Here is an 18,852-nt window from a genome sequence, read left to right on the forward strand (position 1 = left end):
TTATTTTTTGGCAAATTCAAATCTGCTCTTCCTGTTCTTGAGCGTAACCAGTGGTGTACACCTTGTTGTAAACTGTCTGAGCTGGCTAGTATATTCCTTCTGGTTGAAAATGTCCCAAATGTTATTTTGGCTCCTCATAAAACTTTTTAATCTCTCTCTGATATGTTTATTTAGTTTTTCATTTAATGATGGCTTCTGTTGCTTCATCAACATCTCCTTAAAACTCATATTAAGTGTTCCAGTAAACAGCTACCCAATGCCAAGTGTAAATGGTTGTCTGCCTCTCTGTGTTAGCACTGTAACAGATTGGCAGACTGTTCAAGGTATACCCTGCATCTCTCCCCATGGAGGTGAGATAGGCTCCAGCCCATCAATGACCCTGAATGGGTGAGTGGATGGCTAAAAAGAAAACAAGAAAAATGCTTCAGTGGCAGGACCCACTGATTGATAGGATTCACCCTTCTTTAAGGTTCTGGACATAAGGCTGCTCTGGTCTGCAACACAACACACAGTTAGGTACACAAGTGTTTTGGCAATTACAATTTCTGTAATTTGTTCAATCTTAGCCTTCGCTTGTGTCAGCATCTCTTTGGACCTCATACAAAGGGTTTCACTGGACATCTACTAAATGTAAGTTCAACACTTATCTCTATATCTCTGCTTAATTACTGATAGAATAATTATGGGAAAAGTCTTAAATGGCCACAAAACTGCTTGGCAGCCATGTATCCAAATGCTTTTGAGCCTCAAAGGTTTAAAAGAGTATAAAAATTTCTATAATTCCTAAACAATTAATGCAACACTTCTGTTAAACCCTTTATAACAACCCTGTTTCCTGCACCCTGTCCAGAGGTGCTGGATCTGGGGGGCATCCGTTCATCTGGGTCTATGGCTTGCAAAGCCTTGCTCCCTGTGGGACGCTGTTCTTGATGGTGGGATTGGTTTGGGATGGCAGAATGGGTGGCTTCAGGGGTGGGCACACGGTTGTCATAGAGATGTATGGGCTCTTTCTTCGGTACTCTTAGGGGTGCATAACAAGTAAACTATCATGGTAACGGTAAATGGTAAATGCACTCACACCCATTCGCACATGCTCTTTGGTAAATGGTAAATGGCCTGTATTTGTATAGCGCTTTCTATGTAAGTCCTTTTTATCTAATGTTCACACACATTCTTCGCGCGCTGGATGCATCTGAGAGAAACTTGGGGTTACTATCTTGCCCCAAGATAATTGCCATGCAACCTTGTTTGGTTTCCCAGATGTACAAATCATGGCAAACCTCCTGGCACTTAACAGCGAACACTATATTATTCTATTTGTGTTGGTGGAACCAATTTTTGGCACAGTGTGTTTTGGGGTTTAAAAGCCATAGTAACTCTGTGTTTAGAAAAAAAATGTGTCTCAATTATGGCCTGGCCTGTATTTATAGCGCTTTACTAGTCCCTAAGGACCCCAAAGCGCTTTACATATCCTGTCACACACACATTCACACACTGGTGATGGCAGCTACGGTGTAGCCACAGCCACCCTGGGGCGCACTGACAGAGGCGAGGCTGCCGGACACTGGCGCCACCGGGCCCTCTGACCATCACCAGTAGGCAACGGGTGAAGTGTCTTGCCCAAGGACACAATGACCGAGACTGTCCAAGCCGGGGCTCGAACCGGCAACCTTCTGATTACAAGGCGAACTCCCAACTCTTGAGCCACGATCGCCCCAATTGTTCTGATACTCCTGATACATACGGGATCACTAAGGGTTTTTGCTTAGACGACAGTTTCACCTTCTTTCCTGGATCGGCTGGAGCTTTTTTAGGTGCCTTGGATGAGTGACAAAACATTTCTTCCACTGAAAACACTACATCCAGATGAACAGAATCAACTTTTTGAAATTTCCTTACCTGGATGCTGGCCTTCCTCGTGAGTTTATCCAACCTCTTCCTCTCAGCTGCAGATAAACTGCTGCTCCAACAAACCACACTGTAAAAAATGACAGATGCCACCACAGAGTCATAGAAGGTCTTTAAAAGCGCTCCCTGGACTCCAAATGACCTCAGCCGCCTCAGCAGGTAGCGTCTGCTCTGACCCTTCCTGTAAAGAGCATCACTGTTGTGACTCCAGTCCAGTTTATTACTCAGGTGAACACCCAGGTACCTATAAGAGTCCACTATCTCAATGTCCACTCCCTGGATGTTCACATACTGTGGACGTCCTGTGAGGTAGTCCAGTATCCACTGGGACATGTGGTGGTCCACTCCCAATAGCTCCAGCCTGTCTCTCAGAAGTCGTGGCTGGATGATGTTGAAAGCACTGGAGAAATCAAAGAACATGATCCTCACAGAGCTTCCAGGCTTCTCCAGGTGAGTCAGAGCTCGGTGCAGGAGGTAGATGATGGCGTCCTCCACCCCGATGCCAGGCTGGTAAGCAAACTGCAGCGGATCCAATGAAGACCTCACCAGGGAGCGCAGATGGTTTAGAACCAACCTCTCGAGGGTCTTCATCAGATGCGATGTCAGGGCTACCGGCCTGTAGCTGCTGAGGTCCTTGGGACGGGAGGTCTTTGGTAGCGGTACCACAGGAGGTCTTCCACAGCTGTGGTACTTTCCCCAGTGACAGGCTCAGGTTGAACAGATATCCTAGGATGCCACACAGTTCATCTGCACAGCATCTCAGGAGCCTGGAGCTGACGCCATCTGGACCTGCAGCCTTCTGCACCTTGATCTTGCGAAGCTCATTCCTCACTTGAAGTGCTGAGATAGAAAGAGTGGATTTTGGGGGAGGGGTGTGTATGTTGGAGTCCACAGAAGCCTGGGGTGGGTGTGATGGCTGGGAGCTGAGAGGTGTGAAGTCCTGAGATGAAGGACAGGCGGTCCCTGAAGATGAAGGAGATTGCAGCAGGGGGGACGATGCTGTGGTGGGCGTTTGATCAAACCTATTAAAATATTTATTTAGGTCATTCACCCACCCCAAGTCTCCTGCAGCCTGGGAGGTTGGTTTTTGTCCTGAGATTGTCTTCAGGCTGTTCCAATTTCATCTTCAGAAAATGAACAGCATGCTCTGGTTAGTCACTAGGAGAGTTTTGAAGCAGTTGGCTAAATGTTAGCAGAGTATAAGGCTGTAAACTTAAGAATTCACCCTATAACTTCTATCAGCAACCACATCTTCAGTGAACACTGACCCCGTGCCACTAACAGCCGCACATACATGCCTGTGCCATAACACTCCTCCACCATGTTTGACAGATTTAAATACATTGATGGTAACTATAATATTTGGACTGTGACATAATATAAAGACAGCAACAGCCTTTTTGTCTAATTTCATAATATGTTGAAACAGACGTGTTTAAGTAACAACTGTCATTTTCAGTTGAGTAATGAGTACTGGTTGAACAGCATGCCATATTAGGACAGAATTCAGCTGGCCTTTCTAACTATATAAGCCGAACACTTGTGTTTTCAGCAGGTATTTTCTCAGTCGGCTGCTCTTCTTCAGTAACCAGCCATGATCCTCCAGGCGGCTGTGCTCAGCGTGTTCTTGTGCTTCGCCCACACTTTTGTTATAGAGGTAAGCGTTGTAGTTAAGTATGCAGACGTAGATTTCCTCTCTGATTTGACCAAGATGTTTTATTTTGTTAAAATGGAATACAAGCTTTCTTCAAAAAAAAACATAAGAACACAAAGAGAATACTTCTGTTTTTCATTTTATTAATTTATTGTATAAATTGGAATTTGCAATTTTAATCTTCAAGCATTTTTGAACTTGCAAACAAATCAAATACTAGTCCTTATAAACCCTTTTATCTTATTACAGGCACCTTTTAAAAAAAGTGTTGAAAACTCCGGTAAGACTTTGCTATTTTTTACATTTAGCACTTGTATGTCATCACACTATGAGATATGCTCTTATTCATGTTGATTTGTATTCATTTATTTATTTATTATAATTGGTCCATATTGGATTTGCCTGACTCCTTGACATGTCTTTGTGATGTTGTAACATGTGACCTTGTCCTTATAGAACAGTCAAACATATGTGCTTCATATTGAACAGGAAACAACACTGAGGGTGATGATTTCAGTATCTCGACACTGCTGGAGAAGGCTAATGCTAATCTTGGTATGTTCAACTTCACTTCAGTTCCTATTCATCAGTAGTAAATATACAGCTTTAGTAACAACATCCAGGGGCTAACCTTAAAAACTGAGTTGATGTGTTAATGAAACCATCGAAAGTACACGGAAAATATGTTTTTCTTTCCATACTTTACAGGAAAGAACTTGGATGAACCTCTGGTCATATTTGGAGACATAGCAGTGCCAACAGGTCTACAGAACGTTGATCCGTGTACGGCTCGACGCTGTTTGTGGCCTAAAAACAATGGCAGAGTTGTTGTACCTTATCGAATCTCCGACCAGTACTGTAAGTCTAGATACATGGAAACATTCCTTTTTATTGAGCTTTCTGCTAATTTTTCAGGTTTAACTGAAAACTATTAGAATGATTTTCTCCGTCTGTAGGGTTTGTTTTGGGGTTTGTTTGTTTTTCCATTAGTGGGCAAAGCTGCTTCCCAAACCTTTTCCCTCTGAGATTCCACATTTTAGTGTCCTCTAAATACAAAGAGAAATCAACGGGTTCTCATCTCAGGGCTTCAAATACAGCTGTTTGGTCAAAAGACTAAACACTAAACAAGTATTTTAATGACATACAGAAAGGTTTTTGTGTACAGAGAATACAAAGAGTTTAAAAATACTACCAAGGAAACTGAAAAGGACAGTTTATTAAAAAAGGAATTAGTCAGTTACACATAAATTTCCTCCGATATATAAAAAAAAACAACCTAAATATACATCAATCTGTATCAGATAGATGTAATATAAAATTATATATAAAGCTTTGCCAAAGCTTAGCATGGAGACTGATACAAGATATTCAGTCGCAATTTTGAAGACCTTAATGTTGCAGATAAAATTGCTGTTTTCTCGGTTCTAATGCCTTTTTCCTTCCATTGTGCTTTTGGCTCAATCCAACCCAAGAGGCGCTCTTTAATTCAAAAGTGCAGGAACTAGTTAGAGGAAACTACAAATAAAATTTACACCTTCTTCCAGTGTCACAATCAAAAAAAATTTATTTATTTTTTTTGGCAAGTTTGACAAGTTTTCTCCAGGGAATTACCTGACAAAGCATCCAGAGTGCCACAGACATTACACTGGGGGTGTCTTGTTATTGAACCTATGATATATCCCAATATAATAACACTCAAAGTTAGTTATAGTTAAGATATGTAGATAAAATGGGACAGACTGGCGACCTGTCCAGGGTGTACCCCGCCTCTCGCCCTATGACAGCTGGGATAGGCTCCAGCGCCCCCCGCGACCCTGAAAAGGATAAGTGGACGCGAATGGATTAGAGCAACTTTCCCCTGGCTGCTACACACCTATCTTTCATTAAAAAATGTAAACCATTATGTGACTCACAATTCAAATCATGTAATTTTATTTATAGAAAATAACATTTTTATTTCTTTAAATAAAGAAAGTTTTAACAAAGCTAACACAATAGCTCGATGATAAGCATAAAGTTGTTGCCGTCACATTACGCAGCACATTTTAGGAGAGCTGGTCTGGGAGTTTGCCTTCTGTCGGATGAACTCTGGATAACAAACCAGAAGAGGAAAACAGAGAAAAGAAAAAAAAGTAGACACATTCCAGTGAACAAACAGAAAAACAGTCTTACGGCATTATTGGTCTTTCTGTGGAGAAATATTGTTAACTAATATTGTATGACTGTTAAAACTGACAAATAGTCTGACCAGTGAAAGGAAGTGACCTCCCTGATTAGCTCACCTGCCAAATCTGTCCGGGAGATTTCCACCAACCCCTCATAGAGGCCTTTGGTAGGGTTTTCTCCAGCTACGAGCACTCCATGAAGCCAGATTAACAGCATCCGGTGACCATGATCTTTGAAGCTTTTCTTACCTTCAATTTAGATTTATATCAAGCATTATCCATCTGAACTTTTAGTTAAACACAGTCACTGTAGACAGTTCTTATACCATCAGAACATTTATAGAATCACAGTAACTAACTAGTTCATATAGTCCACTGGGTCTGTATTGTAACCACAGACCAGCGTTAAGCAAGCGAGGTACTTGGCCAGTAAGCAAAGCTGAATGACATCCTGATATCTTACATTTTAAGTGCTCCAACAAAATGAAACAATATTTTATTTTATATAATTTAATATTTTATTTAAAGTTCAACTTTAAATTAAAAAAAAGGTTCAACAGGTTAAAAGTCAAATAGAGTTTAAAAGCAAGGTGTCAAAGATCTGGCATTTGGAATTAAAGAAAAAAGCTGTGCCCAGAATGTAACTCTTGCAACAGTGTACAAAAGCTGAAAAACTTATTACAATCCATGTTGCAAACTGCTGTCATCTTGGAGAGACTGCTCTTGGTTGGAGGACCAATCTACCCAAAGAGAAAGATTAGCAATTATATCCAACTATGTCCAACAAGGACAAGTGTGGGTTTGGATGGACGGAGGTACAGTATCTACCATTCAGGAGGAGGGCAATCTGGTGGGCAGTTTAGCCAAGTTATTGGCCAGTAGTTGGATGGGACCGGCCCCTTCTTGGGATCCTTGGGGATCAGGACAGCCTTCGGTTAGACATTCCGGGTGGGTCTCAACCATTAGCACCTGGTTCATTTGTGCTGCAGGATGCTAATGGAGTTAGCTTGTTAGCTTCCCTATCCAGTAGGTGTTAAACATGGCAGGGAATGGTGCTGTCCAATCCCTCTGCTTGACATGTCTGCCACTGTGATGGTTACTGGATCCTTTCAGGGAGGTTGTTGCAGTCTGCTCTTAGATCCACTAGGCACTGAGCATTTCTGTTATGTGTTGCATCCTTCTTACATATACTCTTCAGTATTGCTCTGTCTCCAGCGTTGGCGGGGCTGTTCTCATTTTGTTCTGCTGCCATTCAGACTATACTTTGGGTAGTTCAGTGGAGAACATCTGGTTTATTCTCCTGGCTTTTATCTCTCTGGTTAACCAAGATTCAGGTATCAGGTATAGGCAGTTGTAGTTGTGCTTCAGGTCATCATTATAAGACAAGATATTGTATGATAATAGACGTTTTTCTACAAAAAAGTGATGTTGTAAAAAAACCAAAAGAAAAACAACACCATCTGCTCTCTGAAATATTAAGGATTAAGCATCCATTTACTCATGTCAGACTATCCATATATTCTAAATAGATCTGTAGTTCATTTGTTGTAGTAGAATTGTAGAAAGAATTCTTGATCTGGGTTAAAATTGACCTAGACCAGAGTTAATCACCTCAGGTACTCAGAATGCTGTAGAGTGAATCAGTCAGTGCCAAATTTGAGAATTTATTTTCAATAAAATCACTGGACCCATGAAACAGTGCTTCTATGGTTCTGGACATTACAGGCCTTATATTACAGTTTTTCAAACTTGTATGATTTCCTGTGTAAAGATTTATATATATATATATATGAAAAAACCCAACAAGTACAAAAAAGGTAATAAAAATAGCAATAAAACTGTCAATAATTTTTTTAGGAACTCAGCACTGCTCACCTGTCCACTGTTGTTCTATAGCTTGTATATGTGCTTCACTAAAGTCCCAATGCTGAGCGAGAATCTTCCACTCCCCATAACACAGATGCTTTGTGGCGAGGGTCCATAAGACAGAACGGAAGTGCTGTGTCTCTGGCTGATGGTCCTGTTTGAAGCTCAGAGGTCTTCTTACCTGCTCACATCCCCCGTGATCCTGAATTCAACAGGGAGAAAGTTTTGTGAGTCGTTCGAAGTTAAAAGGATGTTATCACGTTTTATGCATATGATGTACAAAGAAAACAAACTCTCAGTACCTCTTGCTTTTAAAACTAGCACAAAGAATTTACAAGATACTTAGCTGGTTTGTTAAATACCTTCTCCAGGAACAAAAGGCAGTACACAGCTGTTTTACACCTTAAGCTTCACACTCCCTTGCTACCTCCAAAAGTCATTTCCTTCTGAACCTAATACGTGGTTTTGTCATCTAGCAAGAACTGCAATCAAGCATTTGCAATAACTAATAAAAAAAGCACTTGGGACAATTGTGTTGGTGACAGCTTTTGTTATAATATCAATAATATTCATATGAATATGGGATAGTGTTACATGTTTGCACAGACTTTTGTGGAATATGGAGACACTCCTGGCATTATATGAGCAAAGTGAGACTCATTTTTTAGGGTTGGTGGAGATGAGTGTGAAGATCCAAACAATCCCTGTCAGTGATGGAGAAGCTTTGATGAAAATATTTGGTAAAAAGTTCACCAGCATGAAGGAAATGAAGTTTCAAACTTTGCTTAGGAGGAGCCCAGCACGCCTGCTTAAAGAAAAGTGAGTGTGGCGATGTGGATGCTTGCAGCGACTGCTGTATAGAGGCCATCCTGCTACACATGAAACACATCAGAGTCATAACTGTTATTTTAGTCACGTGTTTGTTTATTATCCTTATTGTTTTATCTGGGACTGTTTGCAGACATCTCAGAGAGAGGAGACACCAGCATCTGAACAGAGATTCAAACCAGCAACCTGCAGCTCCCTGCTTGGCTGCTCCAGTTTTCTCCTCACTCATGTTGCCCACCAGTGATTTCTAGCTGCCCACCCACACAGCAGGCTAGAATATGCGCTGAGCCTCAGCACCCAATACTTGGACATGTTTTCTTTATTAAATAATGAACCAGACCCCAAAAGTAAACAGCTGTTATTGCTAGGCAACGGGAGCAGCCTTTGGCGATGCAGCACCTGACATTCCTGACCATGTGGGCGGAGCATGCATGAAATGGAATGTTCAGTAGAACTGTGCAACACAAGCACTTAGTTCCAGCATGTTTCATTGTATCCAGACACAGCTAGAGACACATCTACAGCAGCATCTCTGTGCAGGACAAACGACAGTTGACGAAGAAACATCGAAAACTTCACTTCACTCCTCTACAAAACGTTGGCTCCTTTGTTTAAAAGGCCAAAATGAATCGAGGGAGAACGAGAAGAGGATCGGCGAGTGCTTCACCTCACAATTCAGTACAGCTGATTAACCTGCAAGAAGAACTTCAAATGATACAGGCTGAAAATATCAAATTAAAAGAAGAGGCAGAAAAATCAAGAGGAGAAGCTAAAGATTCAAAGTTTGAAACTGATGTAGTATTGCAGGAATTACTGCATGTGGGTCTCAAACTTAAAGGAGAGAAAATGGGAAAACAACAGGCAGAAAAGGAGAATGAAAAGATGAAGAAAGAACTGTTGGAAGCTCAAAAAGCATTGGAGGAAGAGAAAAGCACAGCACAAGAAGCCAACAATAAATATCAAACTGCAAAGAAGGAGGCAGGAAATGTGATGCAGGAATTACAGGAGGTGCAGGAAGCTTTTGAAGAGGGAAAAAAGAAAATGCAGTTGGCAACACAAGACGCTGCAAATGTAACAGCTGAAGCTGAAACACTAAGGAAGGAATTACTGCATGTAAAGCAACAACTTGAAGAGGAGAAAAGACGTAAAGATGAGGCAGAAAATGAGATTGAAAATTTGAAGAAAGAATTGTTGGAAGCTCAAAAAGTGTTGGAGGAAGAGAAAATGAAAATACAGGAAGCAAAGAAAGAAATGGAAGATACAAAGAGTCACACTGAAAACATGAAGAAGGAACTGATGAAAGTACAAGAAGAACTTGCAGAAGAGAAAATTGAGGTGAAGGTATTCAAGAAAGAAATGACGGTGACCAAGAAAGACTGCAAAGACGCACTGAAAGAAATGCGAAAGCACAAAAAGGAAGCTAAAGAGCTCCTCAAACACAAAGGGAAACTGGCCAAACAGCAGCTGAAAGAAAAATTTAAAGATGCCGAGGAGCAGCTCAACAAGACCTTAAACGAACTGAAGGCAAAAGAAAAAGAAAAGCAAGCCGAGGACAGGAGGGGATTCTGGAGCAGACTGCTGAGAAAGAACTGACTCAGCAGCATCAATAGTTTCTTCCCCCTCTCTCCACCTTTCTTTCACCCCATCCTTCTTCTTGGGACGTTTGCTTGTTTTTTAAAAACTGAAATGCACAAATAAAATTGCCATAACTTGACCTCATGTTGCCTGCTTCTTTTCTTGTGTGTCTGTGGATGTAAAACAGTAACACACTTTCTGCTCTGTGTCTTTAATTGTAAATAAATGCAATATGTTTTCATTTTAAAATGCAGTGCAAAAAACTTCTGCTCTGAATCTTTTTTTTAGCAAAAAGCTTTTTTTTGCCTGTTGTGGAAGTTTTCCATTTAAATAAAGCCTGCAGACAAGCGGTGAGCGGTAGCTAACATTCTTTAATCAAACACACAAAGAACAGACAACCAAGCTTGATGAAGTCCCTGCATGACCGCGGGACAGACGGTCAGCAGAGTCTGAGCCCAGCATGGCTCTCAGTTAAATATCTCCAGGAACAAAAGGCAGTACACAGCTGTTTCACACTCCCTTGCTGCCTCCCAGAGTCCTCAAAGAGACAAAAGACTCTTCCTGTGGAGTTTTCTGCTTCCCCCAACTTCCTTACTACACCCCCACCATTTGTCTTACTGTATGAGTGTGAGACATGTTAAAATCCAGTGGCACCAAGGTATCATACAATAAAATAATGTGATTAATACATAAGTAAAAGAAATTCCTATACATGCCCCTTCCTGATTTCTTATGTTTTAACATGTTTGTTACACTTACATGTTTCCAATTTCAAATGTTAACACAGATGTTCAGAGTAAATACAGATTGTAGTTTTTCAAATGATGATTTAATTTAGTTTGGGGAAACAGCTCCAACTTTACCTCATGTAGAAAAAGTCATTTCCTTCTAAACCTAATACGTGGTTTTGTCATCTAGCAAGAACTGCAATCAAGCATTTGCAATAACTAATAAAAAAAAGCACTTGGGACAATTGTGTTGGTGACAGCTTTTGTTATAATATCAATAATATTCATATGAATATGGGATACTGTTACATGTTTGCATAGACTTTTGTGGAATATGGAGACACTCCTGGCATTATATGAGCAAAGTGAGACTCATTTTTTAGGGTTGGTGGAGATGAGTGTGAAGATCCAAACAATCCCTGTCAGTGATGGAGAAGCTTTGATGAAAATATTTGGTAAAAAGTTCACCAGCATGAAGGAAATGAAGTTTCAAACTTTCCTTAGGAGGAGCCCAGCACGCCTGCTTAAAGAAAAGTGAGTGTGGCGATGTGGATGCTTGCAGCGACTGCTGCATAGAGGCCATCCTGCTACACATGAAACACATCAGAGTCATAACTGTTATTTTAGTCACGTGTTTGTTTATTATCCTTATTGTTTTATCTGGGACTGTTTGCAGACATCTCAGAGAGAGGAGACACCAGCATCTGAACAGAGACTCAAACCAGCAACCTGCAGCTCCCTGCTTGGCTGCTCCAGTTTTCTCCTCACTCATGTTGCCCACCAGTGATTTCTAGCTGCCCACCCACACAGCAGGCTAGAATATGCGCTGAGCCTCAGCACCCAATACTTGGACATGTTTTCTTTATTAAATAATGAACCAGACCCCAAAAGTAAACAGCTGTTATTGCTAGGCAACGGGAGCAGCCTTTGGCGATGCAGCACCTGACATTCCTGACCATGTGGGCGGAGCATGCATGAAATGGAATGTTCAGTAGAACTGTGCAACACAAGCACTTAGTTCCAGCATGTTTCATTGTATCCAGACACAGCTAGAGACACATCTACAGCAGCATCTCTGTGCAGGACAAACGACAGTTGACGAAGAAACATCGAAAACTTCACTTCACTCCTCTACAAAACGTTGGCTCCTTTGTTTAAAAGGCCAAAATGAATCGAGGGAGAACGAGAAGAGGATCGGCGAGTGCTTCACCTCACAATTCAGTACAGCTGATTAACCTGCAAGAAGAACTTCAAATGATACAGGCTGAAAATATCAAATTAAAAGAAGAGGCAGAAAAATCAAGAGGAGAAGCTAAAGATTCAAAGTTTGAAACTGATGTAGTATTGCAGGAATTACTGCATGTGGGTCTCAAACTTAAAGGAGAGAAAATGGGAAAACAACAGGCAGAAAAGGAGAATGAAAAGATGAAGAAAGAACTGTTGGAAGCTCAAAAAGCATTGGAGGAAGAGAAAAGCACAGCACAAGAAGCCAACAATAAATATCAAACTGCAAAGAAGGAGGCAGGAAATGTGATGCAGGAATTACAGGAGGTGCAGGAAGCTTTTGAAGAGGGAAAAAAGAAAATGCAGTTGGCAACACAAGACGCTGCAAATGTAACAGCTGAAGCTGAAACACTAAGGAAGGAATTACTGCATGTAAAGCAACAACTTGAAGAGGAGAAAAGACGTAAAGATGAGGCAGAAAATGAGATTGAAAATTTGAAGAAAGAATTGTTGGAAGCTCAAAAAGTGTTGGAGGAAGAGAAAATGAAAATAGAGGAAAGAAAGAAAGAAATGGAAGATACAAAGAGTCACACTGAAAGCATGAAGAAGGTACGGTGGCCCCTAGAGACAAAGCACGTACAAACTCCAAAACACTTACAAAATCCAAAACACGTGCAAAATCCAAAACAGATGCAAACTCCAAAGCACTTACAAAATCCAAAACACGTGCAAACTCCTAAACACTTACAAAATAAAAAACACATGCAAAAGACAAAACACGTACAAAATATAAAAAACATGCAAAATCCAAAACACGTACAAAATACAAAACACGTGCAAACTCCAAAGCACTTACAAAATCCAAAACACGTGCAAACTCCAAAACACTTACAAAATAAAAAACACATGCAAAAGACAAAACACGTACAAAATACAAAACACATGCAAAATACAAAACACGTACAAAATACAAAACACATGCAAAATACAAAACACGTACAAAATACAAAACACTTACAAAATACAAAACACATGCAAAATACAAAACACGTACAAAATACAAAACACGTACAAAATAGTGATGGGATTTCCGGCTCTTCGGTTCGGCTCACTAAAAAGAGCCGGCTCTTTCGGCTCCGAACCGGCTCTTCAGGTTGTTTTGTTGCTTTAATTAATTTATTATTAACAATAATATAAAATTATGCACAAAAAGAATTACTAACGTAAAACAAAGTGGTTTTATTTATATACCGGTATGTTTATATATAAATATATGCGGTGGCCCCTAGAGACAAAACACGTACAAACTCCGAAAAACATTTCTAGCATGAACTGAACTTCCAAAGCAGAGCTACTAGATCACTTAAATTACACAATTGAAAGCATGTGTGTATTGTTTGTGTATTTATACACAGGCACTCATATATATTCAAATAATTTAAAAAAAAGTTCATTTACCTGTTACTACCACACACCAAATCCGGTTGTTGGTACTTGCTGGCTTGTGTAGCCACAAGATACCAAAAGCTCCACACTGCGCCCAGCATCCTGGAGCACTTCTGTTGTCTTTTGTACGTGTTTTGAGTTTTTATGTGCTTCTGAGTTTTTACATGCTTCGGAGTTTGTACGTGTTTTGGAGTTTGCACATGCATCAGAGTTCGTACGTGATTTGAAGTTTGTATGTGCTTTGTCTGTAGGGGCCACCGTAAATATACTTTTATTTATTCACTCCACATAAAATGTAATAAATAAATCATATAATACAAAAATCAACTATTCACATTTCAACTTTTAACTATTTAAATTTTCAGCTTTTTCCTTTTACAAATTTAAAGTGAAAACAACACAAAACACTGCAAACCACAACCCAATTAAATATAAATTAAAATATCAAAACAAAAAGAACATGCATATTCTCTGTCATATGGGCCTGGATGAATAAACTTTCTCAATCCTTTATCATCTGCAACCGAAAATAGTTGTGGATGATTACTATACCTTTCTAATGTCACGTTTTTGTCCCTGGCTCTCTTTGTCTCTCTCTCCATCTGGCTCTGTTCCTGCTACTGAGTGTAACTACCGCCCCTCCCCCCTCTGCCCAGCGTAAAGCACAAGGCTCACGTGCAGGCGAGAGAGAGGGTGAGAGAAAGAAAAAGAAAAAAAAACCCACGTGACGGCTCGCGATAAGGAGCCGGCTCGCGTCGTTCACGTCAAAGAGTCGGCTCTAAGAGCCATTTCGTTCGCGAACGACCCATCACTAGTACAAAATACAAAACACGTACAAAATACAAAACACGTACAAAATACAAAACACGTGCAAACTCCAAAACACATGCAAAATACAAAACACATGCAAAATACAAAACACGTGCAAAATACAAAACACATGCAAAATACAAAACACGTACAAAATACAAAACACGTGCAAAATCCAAAACACGTGCAAAATCCAAAACACGTGCAAACCCCAAAACACGCGCAAACCCCAAAACACGCGCAAACTCCAAAACACGCGCAAACTCCAAAACACAACGGAAGTGCTCCAGGACGCTAGGGGCAGTGTTGAGCTTTTGTTACCTAGTAACTACACAAGCCAGGAAGTACCAATGACCGGATTTGGGGTCTGCAGCCTTAAAGGCCGCATTTTAAGGCTGATTATGTCACAGCGACACGACAAAGACTGTCCCAATTCAAAGGCTGCTCGAAATGCGGCCCTCAAATGTGTCCTTAATTTCCCTGAATTTTAAGGATGGGTCTGTGTAGCCTTCATGGCCCAACATATCCCAGACTTCATAGCGCGGCGGTGGTTTGGATAATTTTGCCGAAAAAAAACGGCGGAAGCGGAGCGGACGAAGAGTAAACTTCCAGAAGTAAGTACTGAATATTATGTCACTTATTTATGCGCAAATGTTTTTATAATGAAGAACATTAAAACATTACTGTTGGCAACATGTCGGGAAAGTTATGTGACATTAGCGACGTTTGTACTAACTTGGTTTTAAAGCCTTCACTTCAAAATATTCGCCGTTCAATAGCTGACTTTAATCTTACAGAGAATGTGATGATTTTATGCGTAATTAAAGTCAGTCATGTCAGTCAGCTGACGGTTCACTCCTTAAGCTGAAAGAAAGATGCTTTAATCACAGGAGTCACACATGTGTCCACTGTACCATCTGGGAACTCTTCTTGTTTAGCACTCGTAATGACACAAACACTAAATCCTCCTTCTCTGGTGCTGTTTTGTAGCAGTGTGTACACCTGAGACTGTCACCTGTCTGCAGGCCCGGCCCTAACCAATCTGGCGCCCTAGGCAAGATTTTAGGTGGCGCCCCCCTACATCGGCAGTGTAGTGTATGTACTCACAAGAAACCGAATAGCTTTGTCTTTGACCTTTTTTTTTTTACTTAAAGAAAGCAAATTCACAATCAGAATAATTAACAAGATAAAAAAAGATATGAATAAATAAATGAATACAAAAAATAAAAAATGAATATATGAAATACAATACATTTTACATACGTAAACACAATAAAACGTGTCAACAAGTTGGATAAAATAAATTAAAAATACAATATAAATAAGGCAACAGGAAGACCGCTTGATGCTGCTGCATCATGGCTGGGTTGTGCTGCTGATGCTGCATCACTGGTGGGTTGTGCTGCTGAAGTGGAGGCAGCAGCGGTAGATGTGGTAGATGGCCCAGGGGTGGGATTTAGAAACTTCAACAGTGCATCTGAAGAGAGGAGTATGTGACACCACTGAGTATTAAAGTCTAATAATAAAAACATATGATTCCAGGAATAAAATGAAATGATATAATATAAATGAAAAACCAAAGAGATATATGTATGATGTTAACTCTTATGCAAATTAGATTAGATTCAATTTATTGTCATCATTACAGTGAAATGCTGAATAGCAGAATGCAAAGTAACAGTATAATATCATATGAGAATGTTATGTTATGATTATCTTTGACCGAATCACAGCAGTGCTCATATTAAAAAACAGCATTCCCTCTCATGTGATATTGCTTAATTAACATTAATGATGTGCACTTTAACAACTAGGCTTACAACTATAATATATACAGGGGTGGAAAAGTGACTATTACCTGCAGGGTAAACGTTAGCTAACCAGAAGGCAATAACAATGTAAACAAAAAACACCTGCTTAAAAGATGAATACAAATGAGGAATGGTGGGAAAGGTGGGAGTACTGTAATTACCTAACGTTACATTATTATTTTCCATAACAATTTAGCCCCCTCCACAATATTAACTGACGTTAAAACAGTTAACTAGCTATTTATTGATTAGCAATTAGCGAATCATGTAACATTAGCTTAATCCTAAAAATTTAGGTTACTATCACATTCAGACAAATAATTTCATGTAGGCTAACGTTACCTACCTCTGTCTTTTTCTCGTTTCTCCTCCTCTTCTTCTCTCTTTTTTCTTCCCTGGGCACCTGACAGTTTTGGCCTTTTTGACATCTTGTGTTGATTTTTTGATGTGGTGACGTCCAAAAGGAACCATGATACGGGAAGGGAGGGGGCGCACCGTGCGGGGAGGGGGGGCATAATGTTGTAACAAATAATGTTTCTATTAAATAAGCTTTACTTTGCATTTTAATTAACGTGGGATTATTTTTTGTATTTAGAAATAATAGTACCAACTTTTTTTTTTTTTTCAACATTTATGGCACTGGCGTGGCGCCCCCTGATGGACGGCGCCCTTAGCATTTGCCTATACGGCCTATGCCACGGGCCAGCCCTGCCTGTCTGTCCTGCACTCTCTCTCTGTTTCTTTCTCTCTGATTGTGGAATAAAAGTATGAACATGTATTTATAAGTCACACTTGTGTTTGAATCCTGCAGCTTATCACACATTTGATTTCTATGTGTGACACCTGCAAGTGTCCAGAGTGAGGACAGACTGAGGGACCCACTGCATTACATCATCTGTGAGGCTTTGCACCCCTGATGATCCACCAGGACAATCTCAGCAGTATGTGAGGAAGAGGAGGAGGAAGAGCCAGCAGCAGCTGACAGATGGAGAGAATAGACAGACTGTTCCCTGTTTGTGAAGGACTGCTAGAAAAGTTTAAAATAACTAATTGTCTGTCCTGAATCAGTCTTATTAGGTAATGTTCAAATAATTTTATCATTCCAGTGTTTCCAGTGTGGGAGAAAGTACTCAGGGCCTTCAGGTTACACACTATGAAAGGCAGCAACAAGTTTAATGTTCAGAAACCTAAAGTCTGTATCAGCAGCAGAATGGAGCTAAAAATAAATGTTTGTTTCAGTTCTATGAAGCTTTGAGTATTTTGGATCAGTAGCACTGCTGTGTTTGTTGCATCATATTGCTGTAATTGTTTATATGCTTTATATATTCTGAGCTAAGTTGATCTATAGTGTTACATCATATTCTATAAGGATGTTATGTGTTTGTAGACTTTCTGCCCAGTTTGACCCATTTAGCAGACGTCAGCCTGTTTAAAGCTCTGATATCTATTCTGTGTGACTTAAAGCAGTTATGACATGGTCTGATTTTCTCACCCAATAAAGGAATATTTCATGTATCAGTCTACTCTTCATTTTATCAGAAACATATATATACTATTATATATTGTACATATATTTATTAGTTTCAGATGTAGCCATTCTTGTATTTTGCTTGTTTACATTATTGTATTTTGCACAACTCTGTTGCTTGTGAAGCTCGCACACAAGAATTTCACTCACATGTGCTGTACCAATGTACCTGCACATGTGATGTGACAATAAAAGTGATTTGATTTGAAACAGCTCACAGCTTGTACATTTTCTTTTTACACATGTATGTAAGCATTTGAGCCAAATTTAGTAATGCCAACATACTGAAGGAACAACATTTGTCTCTTATATATGATACACCTATGCACTGTCAATATACATTTTGAACCAGCTGCAGATGTCAGAGTAACAACTGACTGACCCCCACATAAAGTGCGTTACAGTTAGGGTTGCCAACTCCCTGAAAAATAAATAAGGGACACCTCGTGGCCAGGGCCGGGCGACCCAATTGTCTTCACCCTTCCCAGTGTGGTGAATTTTCTAGCTCTTTTTTTGTGTGTGAAATTATTTTTTTAACCATTTGACTTGAATTTGATTTAAGTAGATGTGTATTCTTTGTGATATGAACACATGTGAAATAGTGATGGGTCGTTCGCGAACGAAATGGCTCTTAGAGCCGGCTCTTTGACGTGAACGACGCGAGCCGGCTCCTTATCGCGAGCCGTCACGTGGTTTTTGTTTTTTTTTTCCTTTCTCTCAGCCTCTCTCTCGCACTTTTTTTCCGCTTCACTCTGCACGCGAGCCTTGTGCTTTACGCTGGGCAGAGGGGGGAGGGGCGGTAGTTACACTCAGTAGCACAGGAACAGAGCCAGAGAGAGAGAAAGAGAGGCAGGGACAACAACATTAGAAAGGTATAGTAATCATCCACAACTATTTTCGGTTGCAGATGATAAAGGATTGAGAAAGTTTATTCATGCAGGTCCACATGACAGAGAATATGCATGTTCTTTTAGTTTTCATATTATAATTTATATTTAATTGTGTTGTGGTTTGCAGTGTTTTGTGTTGTTTTCACTTTAAATTTGTGAAAGGAAAAAGCTGAAAATTTAAATAGTTAAAACTTGAAATGTGAATAGTTGATTTTTGTATTATATGATTTATTTATTACATTTTATGTGGAGTGAATAAATAAAAGTATATTTACGGTGGCCCCTAGAGACAAAGCACATACAAACTTCAAATCACGTACGAACTCTGAAGCATGTACAAACTCCAAAACACGTAAAAACACGTACAAACTCCAAAACACGTAAAAACTCCAAAAACACGTAAAAACACGTACAAACTC

At 40.0% G+C, this 18,852-nt stretch overlaps 3 long non-coding RNA genes across 3 annotated transcripts; 1 reads left to right on the plus strand and 2 right to left on the minus strand.

The window, feature by feature from the left end:
• The first annotated feature begins 3,426 nt into the window (after window positions 1-3,426).
• LOC145428711 (uncharacterized) lies at window positions 3,427-4,415 on the plus strand. The gene is made up of 4 exons (XR_013909022.1): window positions 3,427-3,565; window positions 3,812-3,842; window positions 4,052-4,117; window positions 4,271-4,415. It is a non-coding gene; the product is annotated as an uncharacterized LOC145428711 (long non-coding RNA).
• Window positions 4,416-5,423: 1,008 nt separating this feature from the next.
• On the minus strand, window positions 5,424-7,995 carry LOC145429761 (uncharacterized). Its single transcript, XR_013910074.1, has 3 exons — window positions 7,603-7,995; window positions 5,845-5,976; window positions 5,424-5,650 (listed from the first exon to the last, which is right to left on the minus strand). It is a non-coding gene; the product is annotated as an uncharacterized LOC145429761 (long non-coding RNA).
• A 7,295-nt stretch (window positions 7,996-15,290) lies between these two features.
• On the minus strand, window positions 15,291-16,713 carry LOC145428713 (uncharacterized). The gene is made up of 2 exons (XR_013909026.1): window positions 16,362-16,713; window positions 15,291-15,681 (listed from the first exon to the last, which is right to left on the minus strand). It is a non-coding gene; the product is annotated as an uncharacterized LOC145428713 (long non-coding RNA).
• Window positions 16,714-18,852: the final 2,139 nt, after the last annotated feature.

The sequence above is a fragment of the Astatotilapia calliptera genome, chromosome 1 (genome assembly GCF_964374335.1).
Source record: "Astatotilapia calliptera chromosome 1, fAstCal68.1, whole genome shotgun sequence".
Taxonomy (NCBI): Eukaryota; Metazoa; Chordata; class Actinopteri; order Cichliformes; family Cichlidae; genus Astatotilapia; species Astatotilapia calliptera.